This window comes from Rhinatrema bivittatum, chromosome 3 (genome assembly GCF_901001135.1).
Source record: "Rhinatrema bivittatum chromosome 3, aRhiBiv1.1, whole genome shotgun sequence".
Taxonomy (NCBI): domain Eukaryota; kingdom Metazoa; phylum Chordata; class Amphibia; order Gymnophiona; family Rhinatrematidae; genus Rhinatrema; species Rhinatrema bivittatum.
Genome location: NC_042617.1, coordinates 517,362,702 through 517,378,568, shown reverse-complemented (window position 1 = coordinate 517,378,568; position 15,867 = coordinate 517,362,702). Strand labels below are relative to the sequence as shown.

The following is a 15,867-nucleotide window of genomic DNA, read 5'->3' as shown; positions in this document are numbered from 1 at the left end:
TCGCCTTGCCGCATTGTTTCGCAGACTTCATATCATTAGACACTATCACCCCAAGGTCCCTCTCCTGCTCCGTGCACATCAGCCTTTCCCCCCCCCATCAAATACAGTTCATTTGGATTTCCACTCCCCATATGCATGACTTTGCACTTCTTGGCATTGAATCTCAGCTGCCATATCTTCGACCAATCTTCCAGTTTCCTTAAATCCCGTCTCATTCTCTCCACTCCTTCCGGCGTGTCCACTCTGTTGCAGATCTTAGTGTCATCCGCAAAAAGGATGACACTAACAACTCCCTTCATCCTGTTACGGTTCACTTGGGCAAAAAGATCTTTGATGCAACCCTTCAGGATCCCAGAAGGATGACCTTCTCCTGCAGATTCATCAGCCTTCTCAAAATCTCTTCAAAAGCAAATCTGACTCCAACTCACACCACTGAACATGCTCCAGGGAATTCCCACAAAAAAAGGTGGGCTGACAGCCAGGGGAGGATGCCAATAACAGGAAAACCCCCTCCCACTGCTCAAGATAGAAAAATACTGGGGAACAAGGTTGGTGACAAAGTGATGCACATAAGGAAAAAAAATTTTAATTGCAGCTACACGATGCTGGTTTCTGGATTAGGAATCACTAACCAGGAAAGGACCTTGGATTCATTGTTGAGAATACCTCCCATACCAAACCGCCCTAACTGCCAACACTCGAGCAATAACAACCCTGCCTATGAAAAAGCAACACTGCAAATTTAACACCAGACCATAAAACAAAAATACACCTATTAGGAAAACAGAACAAGCCAAGCAGCTTTTAGAACCCTACACAGAAACTACACGCTAGCAGAATGCCTCAGCTCAGCTCAGTCATACATGCAAAACACAGACAGACCCTACAGAATAAAGAGACCATGAAGTAAAATGGAAATGCATTGACAAAACTGAACTGGAAACCACAGCAAGCCAGATTCTGTATACAGTGTAACAATGGAAAAACAGTGAAATCACAATTCTTTATAAACATCAAACATCAAGAAATATAAATCATAGTAATACCATACTAATAAAAAGAATAACTAGTTGATGAAAAGAATATCCAAATAGTAAATAAAAAAAGATATTTTTAAACAGCAATAACATTTTTTTAAAACAGCAGACATATCAATTAACACCCAATAATTAAAACTAATTATTAAGAATTCTCCATTCCTGGGATCTCTAGATTATAGATACCCTGTAATTACTGTGGATGGACAGCGTGAATGGACTTCTCTCTCTCTCTCTGTCTCAGGCAAGTTTTTAGGATTGCCACAATGAATATGCATGAAATCTGCATGTACTGCTGCCATTGTATACAATAGACTTCAGGCCTATTTATTGTGGAAATCCTAATTACCTGACTGAATTGCATCTCTTAAGGATAAAGTTTGGAGGCCTCTGCTCTCTCACACATTTATTTTATTTATTGGTTTTTATATACCTGTGTTCAATATAGAATATCACATCGGTTTACATTGTAGCTGTGTTCAAGAAGTTGAGGTCTTCTTGTTGTACATTATAACATCAACATAACATCATTTTATGATTAATAAGGGAATGCTCACACACATACTTACTGAGACTCACACTCACACACGTGTATGCAGACCAACAGGCTGGGCAGGGATGACTTGCTCCAGATAGGGAATATGAGAGATAGGTTGCATTCAGAGTAGAGGTTGGAATTGCTCTAGTATGTGTGTTCCTATAAGATAAGCCTAGGGAAAGAGGGAGATGGGAAGAGGGGCATCAGTTACTCAAGGGATGTGTGTGCGTGTGTTGCTTGAGATGGGGAATTTTTCTGGAATAATTAGAATGTTTTAGTACTCGCCCTTGGCAAAATGAGGGGGCAAAGTAAATGCTGCTAGTAGGGAGGGGTACAGCAGATAGGAAACCAAGGGTATGCCAGTAAGGAAGGGGTGGAAAGAGGAGCCAGGGCAGACAACCATCCAGGATACAGCATGCCAGGCTGGGGTGGTTCCACCAATGTGCCACATCTGGGTAAAAATAAGGTGGTGATGGAAAGAGAGGGAGAGAAAGGGCTGAAAGGTGAAAAGGGGGGATGAGTAAGAGAAGTGAGATCTGGTAGCAGGGGGAAATGGCTGGTGTCAGGTGAGAAGGGGGATGAGGAAAAAGGACAGGGAAGGGGATTGAGAGCAAGAGGTAAGGTGAGCAGAAATACTAAGCGAGTTAGGCCTGGACCTAGGGCGCTGACCATTAGGGGGCACAAACCATGCAACTGACCAAGTAGGCAATATTAATAGGCCAAAAAAAACCCAACAATCAAGTGAGCCTAGTGGCCCGATCCCCCACCCCTCCACAAAGCCCTTCAAAGATTTTAAAATTGTACAAGAAGAATGAAGTGGATTGCTGTCTCTTCCTTTCCCCCTCCCTCCCCCTATCTCTTACCCCCTCTGGTTAAACGAAACACACCTCCAGCCCACTACTCTTCCCCTTCCCTCCATCTCCGGCATCCCAACCCTAACCCTCCCATGCTAACCAACACTCTTGAAAAACCTGGGATCACAGTACACTCATACTGTGGTTCTGGCAACTTCCAATGTTGCATCAAAGTAACTCAATGAAAGCAATGGATAAGTGCCAATGATACTCAAACCAAAGCAATTATCTGTATAACTCACAAGTTATTCAAACAAATGTCTTTGAATAATGCACTCCATATGTTTCCTGAGACATCTAGAACTTTGCAAGTAATTAAGAGGTTTAGTGAAACCCAAGACTTATTTGGGTTTTCTCATCTCTAGTAGAAGTTTCATCTTACCTTTTTGAGAACCATTATCCACATCACTAGCTAATAATATTCTTTTTTTCGGTGGTGCTTCTTCTTTTGAACCATTCAAAAATAAAAATAAAACAATCAATATTTTCATACAATATACATTGCTATTGTCTGTGAAAAAAGTTAGTTTTTAAATTCTTGTTAGAGGCATATATCAGATTATATCTAATCAAATCCACCTTTAGACAGGGAAATTTATCTCAATTAATTAAAATAGAAATTGTCCTGACAAAATGAACAAATTAATGGAAACACCCTGATCCAGCCTGTAAGTAACTGGGTAACATTAATTTGAATTTTTGATCTGGTATTGATGAACAGATGTAAGAACATAAGAACATAAGAAATTGCCATGCTGGGTCAGACCAAGGGTCCATCAAGCCCAGCATCCTGTTTCCAACAGAGGCCAAAAGATTGCCTCATAAAATAAACTCATGACATATTCTTAGTTTCTCATTTACAATTTGGGGAGGTAATTTTCAAAGGGGTTACACGTGTAAATATTAAGACCAGAAGATCCTGGCATCGAGTCACCACCTCCTCCATCCTGAGGGTGTAGAGAAGCAGACCTTCCCTAACCTGGGCAGCCCCAGACACAGGGTTCCCCGTGCCCTGAGCCCAGGTGGTGCACAGAGTTTCATCATGTTTCCTACAAATTAAAGTCTCTTCAAAAGCTCAAAATAGTCCATGGATGCAGACCTTCCCCACCAGGGAGTGGAAAGGAAAGGCAGATCCCTAACCCAACTCACAGACTCCCAGCAGGGTTTGCTGGATTCCTAAGAGAAGAACCAAAAATTCAAAACAGGAAAAACTCCAAACACTTTCACTAACTTCAAAATCAACTCACACTGCCCCCAGATCTTCAGGTCTTAATAGTTTTGGAGCACTGCTATAAAACATCTCAAAGGGGCTGGCCATTCCAGTTTCCTCAAAGGGAGGGGCTGTATTTGAATGGTTCCTCCCCTCCTTCACTAACCTGCACTGCACTAACTCTAAAGGAGTACCCAGGACTTATTGGTAATGAAACTGGAGTGTCCGTTACAAATAGGTTGGGCCAGCTCAATGACTCAGTGACAGTATTGGGCTGAGGAGGCAGCAATCACAATGTCACCCTCATCCAACCAAGTAAGGGAATCCCAATCATTGCTGTGTTGATATCCATGCATCTCAAATTCTGGAGAGATCTTCAGTTTGTGTCTCCACCCAAGGACTGGCTCTGTGATGGATGGGCTAGATAACAAGAGGGAGATAGAATGAAAATGGGGGAATTGCCCAAAGTAGCTGCAACTGAAAGTTCATGAATGCACAGCTCATTTAGAGTTGTCCAATGGAGCTAGAAGCCTCAAGGGGCAAGAGGAAATTGCTGCATCTCCCTCCAAACATCCGGTTTCAACTTTAATTTATTAATTTAAACTATTAAATTTTAGCTCTTTATCTAATATAGAATTTGACATCTAATCTTAAAATATTTGTTGAATTCTTAATAGTTATGATTAATTGGGGTTATTCAAATATTGAGGAAGGCAATATTCAAAGCCATTTATATGAATAAATAGTGATTTACCCATAGTAAGAAACACTGAAAAGAAATGGCGCACAAATCCCTCCCCCACCCTACAGGCTTCATACAAATCCACCCTTAACCTCTACAGAACCTCTATCCTTAATACCAAGTGTGACTTCTATGCTGTCAGAATTCACAACATTCAATACAATGCCAAAGCCCTCTACTCCTATGTTTCCGACCTCATCAAAACTGCAGCCCTCCATCCCTGATAATGACACCAAGACCATGTGTGATGACCTTGCCCACTTTTTCCACGACAAAATATCTAAGCTTATTTCCAGCTATCCTCCTTCCACCACCCTCTCTAGCTTCCCCTCTAAAATCCATCATGCAACCTTAGACTCCTTTGAGTCCACCTCCTCCTCCAAAATAGAAACCCTCCTAAAGAAAATTAAACCCACAGCACATCCCACCAAAATACCTCCTGAAAATCCCTAACCTAATAGCCAAACCATTAGCCAATATCATCAACTGTTCCATCTCCTCTGGCAACATCCCTCCCTATTTAAAACAAGCCATCGTCAAACCTATCCTTAAGAAACCTAATCTCAACCCCTCTGAACTGGCCAACTATCAACCTATATCAATCCCACCCTTCTTAGCCAAACTTATGGAAAAAATAATAAACATCCAACTCTCTGATCATCTTGAAAACACAATATTTTATACCCCTCTCAATTTGGCTTCTGCAAATTCCACAGTACCGAAACCCTCCTAATCGCCCTCACTACACCTTCCTTAAAGGTATGGATAATGGGCACTCCTACATTCTTGCTATGCTAGACATCTCCTCCGCCTTCGACACCATCAGCCACAAGATTCTCCTAAATCGCCTAACTGAAATTGGCATTGCTGGCACCATCCTTCGCTGGCTTAAATCCTACCTTAATAATAGACACTACACAGTCAAAATTGGTAACAGCGAATCTGAACCTATCAACCTAACTCGAAGTGTACCCCAAGGTTCCTTCCTCTCCTCCACCCTTTTCAATATATACATGCTTCCTCTATGCCAACTTCTATCTGATCTAGGACTCACTCATTTCACCTATGCGGACGACATCCAAATCCTTATCCCCATTACTGAATCCATTTCTAAATCCCTTAAGACCTGGGAAACCTGCCTAGCATCAATTACCCACCTCCTCTCTAATCTTAACCTCGCCCTCAATGCCTCCAAAACTGAACTCATTATATCACGCAATCCCAACACCTTGACCACCACTGACATCAACTCCCTTTCCTCCTCAATTTCTATCGCCCAACACGTACGAGACCTTGGCATTATACTAGATAACCAACTGAACCTCAAAAGGTTCATAAGCTCTACCATGAAAGAATGCTACCACAAACCTCATGTCCTCAAAAAACTTAAACCCCTCCTCCACTTTAATGACTTCCGCACTGTCCTCCAGGCCATAATCTTCTCCAAATTAGATTATTTAAACTCCCTCCTGTATGCTACCAGTTATTTGTCTGTTACCCCCCTTTGTTACCAATCGTTCCATGCAATTGTTATGCTACAATATATAAGCGCAATGTTCCTTGTAAACCGATACGATGTGCAAACGGCTATCAGTATATAAAAGCTTTTAAATAAATAAATAAATAAATAAGGTCTCCCCTCATCCTCCATCAAACCACTCCAAATGCTACAAAATCCACTGCTAGAGTACTCACTAACACTCGCAGAAAGGACCATATCACCCCTGTTCTTAGAGACCTCCACTGGCTCCCAATCTCCTTCAGAATTCGCTACAAGAATCTCGCTATCATACACAAGACACTACACAACCATGATGTACACTGGCTCAACGACTCACTACACTTCCATACCTCCAATAGACTCACCAGATCTGCATACAATGGTTCATTACACATACCCCTTACTAAACCCTCCCGCCTCACTGCCACAAAAGAAAGAGCACTATCTATAGCAGGACCCTCAAACTGGAATGATATGTCACCTGACCTGCGGATGGAACCCTCCTCCCTCAAATTAAAAAAAACTAAACTAAAAACCTGGCTCTTCAAACAAGCCTTCACATAATCCATCTCCCCTGCTCATTGCCCTTGCCAACCCCTCCACAACCAAGCTGTATTTATTGACACTGTAAATTCCATGTATTTAATGTTATAATGTTATACATCTTGTTGCTCCTTATCCAGTTGTACCTTGTTAGTTTGCCTTATGTTTCGTTTTATGTACTGCACAGTTACTATTTTTATGTAATGTTTCTCCACCTGTTACATGTAAACCGATGTGATGTTCTTCGAACATCGATATAAAAAAGCTTTAAATAAAATAAATAGTCTGAAAATTACCCTCCCCCAATGTGGCTAAAAGTACACACCTTGTTTCACAATGTACATACTTTAGGTTACATTGAGATGAGGTGTTCCCAGGGGCAAGTTTAGGTTGGGAAGGAAGAGTATGTGTGTAGATGGCATTTTCAAATCAGCATTAATACTTTTTAAGCTAAATTCTACCTGCATAAAAAGCAAGTGCAAGTGTCTAGGGATACTTTGTTTGGTAGAAAGTTTCAGAACAAAACTGCATGTGTACTTTCACTTTTAAACAGGAAAAATCTACAGGTTAAAAGTGCCCATAGACTTTTCCCCAAAACAGACAGTGTGAAAATTTCCTGCTGATTATGAGAGATAGCAAAATTGCTTACCTTGTAATAGGTGTTATCCCAAGACAGCAGGATGTAGTCCTCACATATGGGTGACATCAGTAACGGAGCCCTAGTGCGGGAAAAACTTCTGTCAAAGTTTCTAGAAACTTTTGACTGGCAGCCTGGGGCTACTGAGCATGCCCGGCATGCTATGATATTCCCTGCCACAGGGGTCTCACTTCAGTCTCGTATGTAGCAATAAGCTTTAGCAAAAATAAAATAAAAGGTATGAGGCCCAACTCCGCGGGGTGGCGGGTGGGTTTCATGAGGACTACATCCTGCTGTCCTGGGATAACACCTATTACAAGGTAAGCAATTTTGCTTTATCCCAGGACAAGCAGAATGCTAGTCCTCACATATGGGTGATTAGCAAGCTAGAGGCTGAGTCACTCTCTATGAAGGCAGCAGTGATGTGTTGCTGTGGAAATGAGTCAGCCAAAGATCACAGCAGATTGGTTGTAGAAGGAGTTGGGATTAAACTGGAAATAAGTTCTTTAAGACAGATTGTCCATAGGCTGAATCTTGTCGTCCTTGTTTGTCCAGACAGTAATGAGCTGCAAAGGTGTGAAGAGAACTCCATGTTGCTGCTTTACATATGTCAATGATTGGCACTGAACGAAAGTGTGCTACTGAGGTTGACATTGCTCTTACTGAATGTGCCTTTATTTGCCCTTGGAGAGGAAGGCCTGCTTTTTCATAGCAAAACTGTATGCAATCTGATAGCCAGTTGGATAGAGTATGTTTACCCACTGCTTTACCCGGTTTGTTTGGATCATAGGAAACAAAGAGTTGATTCGATTTTCTGAGGGCTGAAGTGCGGTTTAAATAAAAGGACAATGCACGTTTACAGTCCAAAGTGTGTAAAGCTCTTTCCCCTTGGTGAGAATGAGTTCTTGGAAAGAACGTGGGTAAAACTATGGATTGATTTAAGTGGAATTCCGTAACTACCTTGGGAAGGAATTTTGGATGTGTACGGAGTACCACTCTGTCATGTAGGAACTTTGTATAATGTTTGTATGTGACAAGTGCTTGTAACTCACTAACTCTTCTAGCTGATGTAATGGCTATGAGGAAGATAGTCTTCCATGTGAGAAATTTAAAATCACAGGAATGTATGGGTTTGAAAGGAGAACGCATTAATCCTGTTAAAACCAGATTCAGATCCCATTCTTTGACTGGAGGCCGAATTGGTGGTTTAAGGTGAGTTAAACCTCTCATAAATCTACTGACAAGAGGTTGTGTGGATATAGGTGCATCTCTCATCTTATTATGGTAAGCTGAGATTGCACTCAAATGTACACTGATGGATGAAGTCTGAAGACCAGAGTCTGAAAGATGGTATAAGTAGTCTAGAAGAGAAGTAGTGGGGCAAGTAAAAGGATCAATATGGTTTTGTCTGCACCACAAAGTAAATCTTTTCCATTTGAAAGAATAATTCTTTCATGTGGAAGGTTTATATGAAGCTATAAGCACTTGAGATACATTGGTTGAAAGATTGAATGGTTGTAAGATCAAGCTTTCAACATCCATGCTGTCAGAAATAGGGATTGAAGGTTGGGATGTCGCAACCGACCCTGATCTTGAGTTATGAGAGTGGGAGCTACTCCCAGACGAATTGGATCCCTGACTGAGAGATCTAGAAATGTGGGAAACCATACTTGTCGAGGCCAGTATGGGGCTATGAGTATCATGGTTCCCTTGTCCTGTTGTAGCTTCACTAAAGTTTTGGTTATAAGTGGTATCGGAGGATACGAGTATAGTAGGCCTAAGTTCCAAGGGCGAGCAAAGGCGTCCTTGGCTGGCTGGTTCTGCTGTTTGTGAAGAGAACAGAAATTGTCTACTTTGTGATTCAGATGTGACGCAAAGAGGTCTATTGTTGGTTGTCCCCAACGCTGGAATATCCTGGTCGCTACTGAGGGATCCAAGGCCCATTCGTGTGGTTGGAACTGATGACTGAGTCGATCTGCTATTACATTGTGTATGCCTGCCAGATAAGTGGCCTGTAGGAACATCGAGTGGTTCAAGGCCCAGGCCCAAATCTGTGCAGCTTCTTGGCAAAAGAGATTCGAACCTATACCTCCCTGCTTGTTGATGTACCACATGGTTACTGTGTTGTCTGTTTGGATGAGAACAGTCTTGTGTGAAAGGCAGTCCTTGAACGCATGCAGCGCATAACGTATAGCTCGAAGTTCTAGAAAATTGATTTGAAATGTTGCTTTGAGTTTGTCCAAGTCCCCTGAGTTTGGAGAGTGTTTATGTGAGCTCCCCAACCCAAGGTGGATGCATCTATAGTTAATGTTATCTGTGGGACTGGTTTTTGGAAGGGTAGGCCCTTGCGTAAATTGTCCTTGGCTGTCCACCATCGTAGTGACGAACGTAGTTGGTGCGTTACTTGAATTGGATAATGTAATAGTTGAATGGCTTGGATCCATTGTGATCTTGTGATTGGGTTACTCGCATGGCGAGTCTTGCCATAGGAGTGACATGAACTGTGGAGGCCATGTGGCCTAGTAAGGTGAGAAACTGATGTGCTGTCGCTTGTTGTCGTGAGTAAATTGAGTGTGCCAACAGGGACAGTGTTTCTGCACGATCTTCTGGTAGAAAAGCGTTTGCAGTAATGGTGTTCAATTCTGCTCCTATGAATTGGAGTAGATGAGAAGGAGTAGTGTGGGATTTTTGATAATTGATTAGAAACCCCATTTTGTGAAGTACAGCAATTGTGTGATGTAGAGAGGTTACTGCTCCTTGTTGCGATTGACTCCTGATGAGCCAATCGTCTAGATAAGGGAAGACATGAACACCTTTGCTTGTGTAAGTGTGCTGATATCACTGCCAGGCATTTGGTGAACACTCTGGGAGATGAAGCGAGGCCAAATAGCAACACTCTGTATTGGAAATGCTGGTGTCCTACTGTGAAATGCAGGTACTTGCGATGAGGAGGGAATATAGAAATGTGTGTATAAGCATCTTGAAGATCCAGAGAACAAAGCCAATCTCCCTTTTGCAGAAGTGGGAGCATGGTGCCTAGAGAAACCATCCTGAACTTTTCTTTTTTTAAGAATTTGTTGAGATTTCTGAGATCTAGGATGGGAAGTAGCCCTCCGGTTTTCTTTGGAATGAGGAAATACCGGGAATAGAATCCTCTGCCCTTCTGGCTGTGTGGCACATACTCCACAGCCTTGGCTTTCAGAAGAGCAGATAATTCTGTTTGTAAATGGAGTATGTTATTTTCGTTGAGTTGAGAATAAATTCAGTGGAAAATCCTGAGGGAGTGATATGAAATTGAGGCGATAGCCTTGATGTATTATTGAGAGGACCCAGTGATCGGATGTTATTGATGTCCACTCTTTGTAAAATTGGGATATTCTTCCGCCAACCAGTAAGGTGGATTGGGGATTGGAGTATAGGCCCTGTTCTCTGAATTGAATTTCAAAAGCCGGAGGCAGGTCCTGTCTGAGAAGCTGGTTGGGGCCTAGCAGACCGTTGCTGTCTCTGTTGAGGTCTTTGTTGAGACCTAGGAGGTCTTGGTCTAGATGTGGAAGGATAGTATCTTCTTGGTCTGTAGAAAGGACGTTTTGTCTCCCTACTTGGGGGTCTGCGACTTGTATGCATTGCAGGATCATGAGGGAGAATTGACAGTTGCTTCAGGGTTTCTGAGTGCTCTCGTAACTGAGCAACAGCGTCCTGCACCTTGGTGCCAAACAAATTATCTCCCTGGCATGGAAGGTCAAACAGTTTGTCCTGGACCTCTGGCCTTAAATCAGAGGCCTTGAGCCAGGCCCACCTTCTGGCACTAATGCCTGATGCAGCTGTCCTTGAAGATGTTTCAAAGGCATCGTTGGCGGCTCTGACCTCGTGCTTGCCTGCTTCTAAACCTTTTTGAATAATATTTTGTGCTGCCTCTTGGTGTTGTGGAGGCAGAGATGGTACAAATTCTTCAATCTGCTTCCAGAGATTTCTCTGGTGTTGAGTCATGTAAAGTTGGTATGCTGAAATGTTTGAGTTTAGCATTGCTCCTTGATATATTTTTCTACCCATCTGATCTAAGAACCTATTGTCCTTTCCTGGAGGAATTGAGGCATGGGTTCTGGTCCTCCGAGACTTCTTTTGTGCAGATTCAACTACAACTGAATGGTGAGGAAGTTGATTTTTGTTATACCCTGGTGCAGGTTGTACGAGATATGTAGAGTCTACCCTTTTGTTTACTGCAGGAGTTGTGCAGGGATGCTCCCAAATCCGCTGTTGGAGATGCAGTAGCACTTCATGGATAGGAATGGCCAGATTGTGCTTAGGGGGATCTACAAACTGTAGTATTTCCAGGGTCTGTTGTCTCTCATCTTTTTCAGCTTGTAATTGAAAAGGTATAGACTCTGCCATTTCCTGTATAAAGGATGAAAATGAGAGGTCTTCTGGAGGTGACTGCTTTCTGGACTGAGATGGTGAAGGGTCAGACAGAGTCCTCTGATGAGGGCTCAGATGCAGTGTCAGACCAAGTATCAGAAGTTGGAGTTTGATATGGAGCAGGTGTAGGTTTTGAGGTGGGGGTACATCAGAAGGTCCCTGCAGTGGGTCAGGTAAAATTTCCTCTTCCTTCTCCTCTTGCCTTGGAATGGTAGGCAAGGAAGCCAAAAGCTCTTGGTATCTCTTGGTGAGAAGGTTATGCAGTGCTGCTTCTGAACTAGTAGTTTCAGTGGCTGCAGTAGAAGGTCTTGGCAATGAATGCTTAAATTTCCCCGATGACTTGTGCATCAAAGTGGATTGCTTTTGCAAAGGAGGTATGGATGGTGCCATTGTATAAAGAGACAACGACTGTGTAGCAGATGGCATAGTCGATGTAAGAAAAGAAACCATCGAGATAGGAATCAATGTACTGATGGATGGTATCGATGATATAGGTCCAGATGACATCGATAGCATCGACAGAGGTGTAGGCACCGATGGTTTTGATGGAATTATTGCCTGAGCAGGCTCCGTCATCGATGTGGTCATTGATATCGATGTGGACATCAATGGAATCGATGGCATCGGCATATACGCCGGCATCTATGTAACCGTCGGCATCGGCTGTGAAGCCGGTATCGATGAAACCTCCATCATCGGCGTTGCCGCCGGTATCGACATGGGTGTCGGCATCGGCGATTGCGCCAGAATTTGCTCTTTTAAAGCGTCGGTGACAATTTGTTTAATCAAAGTAGTCAAATCAGGTATTGAAGTCGATGACAGTATTGACGTCGATGGTGCCGATGCCGGAACAGAGGACACGGAAGTCGACGGAACCGTAGCCGGTTTTTGTCGCTTAGCTAGTGGTTCTTCCGGCGGAGGAAGTGACGGGATGGAACGATGCCATCGGTGCTTATGTTTGGGTCACGACTCAGTTACTGACCTTGTCTAGGAAGTGGAGGGTGCTGGTGAAGAGGCATCGCCGGAACCCTCCGGAAGTCGTTTTTTTAATAAGAATTTTCTTCATGACTCCCACCGGTGATGATTTTGTGGAAGTCGTAGGGGAAGGCACGGATTGAATTTGAAAAAGCTGTGCCATTTTTTCTTGCCTGAGTTTTCTGCCTTTTGGAGTCATCTCTTGGCATTTTTGACACGAAGCGATTTCATGTTGTTCTCCGAGGCACCGAACACATTCCAAATGGGGATCCGTTATGGACATTGTTCGGTTACAGGCTGGGCATTTTTTGAAGCCTGAGGCCATATCTGCATCGACGGCCATTGATGGAAAACTTGAAAAATGTGAATTGGAAAAGAATTTTCCTGTCACCGTCCGGTGACAACCACAGTGAGACCCCAAATGGGGAAAACATTTTTAAGAAATTAGTGACATTTTAGTCAAAGTTGTGAGGGAAACACTCACAGGGCTCCTATGACCGCGATGTTGATGGCAGCGCGGAAAAACGAAGACTGAAGTGAGACCCCTGTGGCAGGGAATATCATGGCATGCTGGGCATGCTCAGTAGCCCCAGGCTGCCAGTCAAAAGTTTCTAGAAACTTTGACAGAAGTTTTTCCCGCACTAGGGCTCAGTTACTGACGTCACCCATATGTGAGGACTAGCATCCTGCTTTACCTGGGATAAATTAAGACTGATTTGAATCAAAATTATTTTGTGTATTGGTATGTGTAATTTTATCCCATTATCTTGAGCCAAATTTTCAGCAAAACTAACTGGCTAAATTTGCAGCTAAACTTTCCTTAAATCTAGCCTGACAAAATGTTCCTATTTGTGCAGCTAGAGTTGTCTAGCTAAATCTTGCCAGCATTGAAGATACATGCTTAAGATGTCAATATTCAAAGGTTTGTCCTACTAACCAGGAGTAACCTACACAAACCTTGCTGTTTCAATTTCTCCTCCCTCCTTCTCCCAGCTGACTGTCAAAATTTTGTCTGGCAAATCATATAGCCAGCAGAAAATTTAGATGGACATAAAGAGATGGTTTTGTGCATCTGGAGTTGCACTGAAACTTTGACTAGTCAGCACTAATATTCAACCTTGACTGGAAAAGTTACCCAGTTTACTCGGATTGGCCAAATCAGCATTAATTAATATTCAGAGTAACCTTATTCAGGCTGCATATCCAAAGTTAATCAAAGTTGTCTGGTTAACTTTGTCCACATATATCCAGCTCAATATAAGGCCCTAACTAGCTAAATCTAAAACTTGTAAAATGGGTAACCAGGACTTCAACCTCTCCCTGCATCCGCCCTTTCACAAAAATTGCCACACATACAACAACACACACTGACACCTGATTAGAATCAAATAGGCTGCAGCTTTATTACCAAACATATACCCATCAGTCTGAGCTGATGAACACCTCAGGCCACCCGGCCTGCAGGCGACTGGCAGCTCAACACCACCAGCTCACACGCCCCCGGCCACACCCCAGCAAGGAGACATACATAGAACTGCACCCAATTGCTCCAGCCCCAGAATTTCCAGATCAGATCATCCAATCAAATCAGCAAATCATTCAGCATACTACTGAAACTCTAAACTCGGCTCAGGCAACCCACTTAACACCCCTCGCTGCGACAACCAAAGTCCCACTTAACAAGGGTGGATGGTAGGGATGCAACTCTGACACAAGAAAAACAGGCAAGTGAACCTCTTGAACTTCCTGCCATGAAATACCCCCAAAACTCCTCCCCCTTTCCCTAGGATCGTAGCACCTATGGGCCAATTAAACTATTAGTCACCCATCGTTTACATTTAATTTTCCCACTGACTCTCTAACCCGTCAGCATATACTGACAGCCAGGATGCAACTGCCCTCCCCCTCCCAGGAGCCACCCGAGGTATAGCTTGGCACCCATGTTATATTGGGCAGCCAGTTACTTTGCCCTGACCACCCTTTCACTCTTGGAATTCCTCTGACCTTGCCTTATTTTGTCCAGCTAAATTTGTAAATCTTACACATTTAGCTGGACAGAGGGTAGATATTTTTAGCAAGATTTAACCAGCTAACTACTGAAGTTAGCTGGTTAAATCTTTTGAAATCTACCAAATTGTGTTGTACTTAATAATCAGCTAATTAAATTGCACTTTTAGAATCTGTGCTCTTGTAACCCCTATTGTACTTTCCTGCGCTGCCCTACTAAAAAGTAGGAGGTCACTTTAAAAGTTAAAGCCTCTTGCAGCAAACTCTACTGGTTTTCTGCCTCCTGCTTCTTGGTCAGAGAGCAGTATCAGAGGGGTACAGAGCTGTTTAAAAAAAAAAAAAGTCAGATTCTCTGTACTACACCAGTCCTGAGAGAATCCTGAAGAAGGGATCTTAATCCCTGAGACTTTGCTAATTATTTAAAAGATATGGTGCTGAAACCTATAGGCTATCCTTCAACAAATCTAGATTTTAATAATAAACAACTGGGAGAACAAAATAGCGCCGTGAAGGAAGGAAGCAATTAGAGGAGCTCCCGATAGTCATCCTTTTTTGAATTGTTTTCCTTAATCATACTGCCCCATACCAAAAGGAAGGGGAAGGTGAGGGAGGGGACCTCGACCCCCCCTTATGCCTACCCCAGTTCAGATGAAGATTCGAGAGTTCTACTCCGTAGCGAGGGCGATTCCAGGAGAGTCGGTTGCAGTACGGGAGGAGGAGCAAGCTTCTGAACTGCTCGACGAAACATCTCTGAGCCCTGGAGCACCAGAAACTCCTTCCCCCCCCCCCCGCCCATGTCGGAGCGTTTGGTTCTGCGGAAACTCCAGGGCCGAAGTCGCCTCAGGTTGAGGAAGTGTGTGAGGGAGGCCCAGCTGCCGGAGCGAAGGGGCAAACCCAGGGCAAAAGAGTTTTAATCGCCCTGAGGGAAGCGAACATCAGGGCGTTGAGTGGAGTAGGCAGTTCACTGCAGTTCTCCACCAAAGGAAGGAGCCAGAAAGATCTAAGCAAGCCAGGAAATTTAATACAGAAAACACCAGTAAATATACCAGAAATAAAGCTGTTAAATAAACCAGAAATAGTGACTTTAGATGACTTATGAAATGCAGTTTCTTTGCTTGAAAAAGCAATTATTTCTTTGACCACGACAATCAAAGGCTCTCAAGATCAACTTAGTATGATAAATACGGTGGTTTGGGCTAATTCCACCAAAATTCAGGAACTGGATTCTCAAATTAACTAGATAAAGGAAATTCAGACTGGCTTAGTTCAAGGGGATTTAAGGACAGACAAACGATTAGAAAGTCTGGAGAACAATCTCAGATATAATAATCTGAGAATAATGAATTTCCCAAAGTGTAAGCTGATCTCCCCTAAGGAACAGCTTAACAAATATTTACGGGAGGTATTGTC

At 43.0% G+C, this 15,867-nt stretch overlaps 1 protein-coding gene across 1 annotated transcript in view; it reads right to left on the bottom strand.

The window, feature by feature from the left end:
• Nucleotides 1-2,869, bottom strand: part of NUGGC (nuclear GTPase, germinal center associated) — an 864,070-nt gene extending 861,201 nt beyond the window's left edge. Inside the window, exon 1 of the mRNA XM_029596224.1 lies at nt 2,812-2,869. The gene's annotated coding sequence lies outside the window, so the exon portion shown is untranslated. The remainder of the gene's footprint in view (nt 1-2,811) is intronic.
• Nucleotides 2,870-15,867: the final 12,998 nt, after the last annotated feature.